At 45.6% G+C, this 4,208-nt stretch overlaps 1 non-coding gene across 1 annotated transcript; it reads right to left on the reverse strand.

Annotated features, from left to right (window-relative positions):
- Positions 1-3,274: 3,274 nt before the first annotated feature.
- Positions 3,275-3,381, reverse strand: LOC111722307. Its single transcript, XR_002771140.1, has one exon. It is a non-coding gene; the product is annotated as a U6 spliceosomal RNA (small nuclear RNA).
- Positions 3,382-4,208: the final 827 nt, after the last annotated feature.

Consider the following 4,208-nt stretch of genomic DNA (forward strand, 5'->3'; position numbering starts at 1 on the left):
AATGCTTAATTTCCTGGCCATAGGGGTCTCACCAAGGGCCTACAGAGACCAGAGACAGGCACCCACATTACTCTGGCACCATGGGTGGCAGAAGAAATTTGGATACCACTGTTGTCTCTGACATCTTAGCCCAAAGGGCTGAGGGCACTGTGAACTAAAAATGAAATCCTAAGCCCCTCCAGGGGACTGAATGGACCCCAGAAAGGGCTCTGAAGTGTGACTGCTACCTACCCACGCACTCCTGTAATCCATATTCCTGACTCCTATACCTAGTTAAGCTTGTGTACTTGTCCACCCCTCTGAATAAGTTCCTGTTCCATTTGTCCCTCCCTTGAATCAGGTGTTCTGACCTCAGGCTGGGGGCTGTGCTTCCCAGCATGCTGGATGGCCACCTGCAGTGCCAAGGAAGTCACACGGGGAGCTCATGATGCTCAGGGCACAGAAAGCCAGTGCCTGAGACAAGGAGGATTGTCAAGGAGGAAAGGATTTACAGCAGGAGATGCACCTCCTGTAGGGGGGAGGCACAGGGGGTCTCAAAGCCACCTCTCTGAGCAACCAACAGGTTGGGGTGCTTTCCAGAGGGGAAAATGAATAATGCATGAGGGGAGTGAGGGGACAGCAGGACACACAGGTGCAGTGAGAAGTCACGCTAGGACATCCATCCCATGGGCTGTAATGGTAGTATGTCCCTCCCAGGACAGGGATTTTAGTTTCATCAAGAGCTACGGATTAATATTGGTCATTCTTTCAGCCTTGTGCCCAGGCTCAGTGGGCCCTTGGGCACAATCTGCTGTGGCCTGTCACTTCTCTTGTCTCTTCTGCACAAACAGGTGGCGTTAGGCTCTGCTGTTTTCTCAGGGCTGCAAGGAGCTTCCAGTAGTCCTGGGAGAGAAACTCAAAAGGGAATGCATCGTGTGACAGAAAGTTACAAAGTTCTGGGTACTCAAAACTAAGAGAAGTACAAAATTAGTGAAAAAAATAATTTTTTTTTCCTATGGACCTGCTTATAGCAGGCCACAACCACTTTGGGAAATATACCTCTGCTTGCCACATTACTGTTAGAGAAGCTTGGTGGTTTGAGGTAGTCGTCATAATAACTGAATGAAAGGAGTAGGAGTGTAGAAAGAAAGAGAGATTTTATTTATGTATTTATTTATTTATTGCAGTTTTTGGCCAGCGCTGGGTTTGAACCCACCACCTCCAGCATATGGGGCCACACCCTACCCTTTTGAGCCACAGAAGCCACCTATAAGAAAGGGAGATTTTAAAACAACCTATACAGCAGGCTGGGCCCTGTCCTACTGACGGTAGGCCCTGTGGAAAACCCAGCACCCAGCTTTTATGTTTTATACCCAATTTTGAGGATGTATCATCTGTTCCTTGAAAAGGTCCCTTTTTTTTTTTTTTTTTTTTTTTGGAGACTGAGTCTCACTTTGTTTCCTGTGCAAGAGCAAAGTGGCATCATCATAGCTCACTCCAGCCTCTAACTCCTGGGCTCAGGTGATCCTCCTGCCTCAGTCTCCCATATCGCTGAGACTACAAGTGTGTGCCACCATGCCTGGCTAATTTTTATACTTTTTGTAGTGATGGGGTCTCCTTCTCTTTTTTTTTTTTTTTTTTTTTTTTGAGATGGAGTCTCACTTGGTCACCCTAGGATTGAGTGCAATAGTGTCACCATATCTCACAGCAACCTCAAACTCCTTGGTTCAAGTGATCCTCTTGGCTCAGCCTCCCAAGAAGTAGGGACTACAGGTGCCCACCTGGACACCCAGCTAATTTTGTTTTTGAGACAGCATCTCACTTTGTCACCCTCAATAGAGTTCTGTGGCATCACAGCTCACAGCAACCTCAAACACTTGGGCTCAAGAGATTCTCTTACCTCAGCATCCTGAGTAGCTGGGACTATAGGCACTACCACAACACCCAGCTATCAGGCTGGTCTTGAACTCCTGAGCTCAAGCAATCCACCTACCTCAGCCTCTCAGAGTGCTAGGATTATAGGTGTGATCTACCATTCCCAGCCTGAAAGTCAAATACTTTTGATTCATTTTCTGATTGATCCTCCCAGGGTCTAAATCAGCCCTATTCCCAAAATAGCCCAGGTCAGCCTGAACATAGCTGTCTCTTCATATTGGAAAGTCCTTAGAGCACTGATAAACCTCTTTTCCTAAACAACCAACCTGCAGGGACATAAATTAGCCCCATTCAAATAATGGCCCAGAACAGCCTCACCCTAGGCAGCCCAAAATAGCCTAACCACATCCGTCGTGCTCATATCTACCTAGCTGCCTAGCATGATAAACCTTATTTTTTTCTGTTAACACATTATTAGATATGGCCACTGATCTATTTGGATGGTTGTGACTTTAAATATAAAATGCTGCCAGTTACCATGTCACACACTCATGATCAGACATATTTCCTATTGTATTAACCTTCATCACAGGTGACTCCTGAAGGGTTAATTCCTCAGCAGAGAGTCAGAATATAACTTGAGCTGAAACCAACAGAACACTCGTGGTTTCCTTTCTTGGTGCTGGTGTCGTTTATAAAGATTTTTATTCTCTTTTTTAATTTCCTAACCTAATACCTCAGAGGGCTTTTCTTTTGGGGGGGGGTTGTTTTTGTTGTTTTGTTGTTCTTTTTTGTTTTGTTGTTTTGTCTTGTTTTTAGAGACAGAGTCTCACTTTATCACCCTTAGTAGAGCACCGTGGCATCACAGCTCACAGCAACCTCAAACTCCTAGGTGTAGGCAATTTTCTTTCCTCAGCTTCCTGAGTAGCTGGGACTACAGGCACCCACCACAAGAGCTGGCTATTTTTTTGTTGCAGTTTGGCTGGGGCCAGATTTGAACCTGCCACCCTTGGTATATGGGACTGAAGCCCTACTCACTGAGCCATAGGTGCTACCCTTGGGTTTTCTTTTTAACTTTTAAACTCCTTTTTTTTTTTTTTTTTTTTTTGAGACAATCTCACTCTGTCACTCTGGGTAGAATGTCATGGTGTCATAGCTCACTGCAACCTCAAACTTCTGAGCTAAAGGGGTCCTCTTGCCTCAGCCTCCCAAGTAGCTGGGACTACAGGTGCTTGCCACGATGCCCAGCTAGGTTTGTTTGTTTCTTTCTTTGTCTGTTTGTTTGTTTGTTTTTAGCAGAGACAGGGTCTTGCTCTTGCTCAGGCTGGCCTTGAACTCCTGAGCTCAAGGAATCCACCCACCTTGGCCTCCCAGAGTGCTAGGATTACAATCGTGAGCCACCATGCCTGGCCAACTTTTTTTTTTTACAGAACTCTTCATGAATTTGCATGTCATCCTTGCACAGGGGCCATGCTAATCTTCTCTGTATCGTTCCAATGTTAGTATATGTGCTGCCGAAGCAAGCACCCGGCCAACTTTTAAAACTTTTTGAAATTGTTTCCCTTGTATTTACTTTCTTCACTTTTAAAGAACATGGCCATGGGCTCGGCGCCTATAGCTCAACCGGCTAAGGCGCCAGCCACGTACACCTAAGGTGGTGGGTTCGAATCCCCAGCCCGGACCGCCAAACAACAATGACGGCTGCAACCAAAAAATAGCCGGGCGTTGTGGCGGGCGCCTGTGGTCCCAGCTACTTGGGAGGCAGAGGCAGGAGACTCGCTTGAGCCCAGGAGTTGGAGGTTGCTGTGAGCTGTAATGCCACGGCACTCTACCCAGGGGGACAGCTTGAGGCTCTGTCTCAAAAAAAAAAAAAAAAAAAAAAAAAAGAACATGGCCATGGAAGTTTCTGTAAACAAAGTGGCATATATGGTTGTGTTATGCATAAGAAAATTCCTAACAGATCAGTTAACGACATATGCAATGGAAAAGGCAATGACAACCTTCAATCAGATGACAATATTTCTATTTCTATTTTTTCTTCATGCTCTGTTAAATAACTGTATTTCTAACCAAGAAGATGTTGAAATTTGTGCTCAAAAAAACACTTTACTTTTTTATACAACCATATGTATGTTAAGCATTTCTGAAAGAACATCATGTATTTCTTCAAAGTGATGATGCCTCTGGGTGGTGCCTGTGACTCAGTGAGTAGGGCACCGGCCCCATATACTGAGGGTAGCGGGTTCAAACCCAGCCCCGGCCAAATTGCAACAACAACAACAACAACAAAAAATAGCCTGACATTGTGGGGGGCACCTGTAATCCCAGCTTCTCTGGAGGCTGAGGTGAGAGAA

This window comes from Otolemur garnettii, unplaced genomic scaffold (assembly GCF_000181295.1).
Source record: "Otolemur garnettii isolate 467f Iridium unplaced genomic scaffold, OtoGar3 scaffold00233, whole genome shotgun sequence".
Taxonomy (NCBI): Eukaryota; Metazoa; Chordata; class Mammalia; order Primates; family Galagidae; genus Otolemur; species Otolemur garnettii.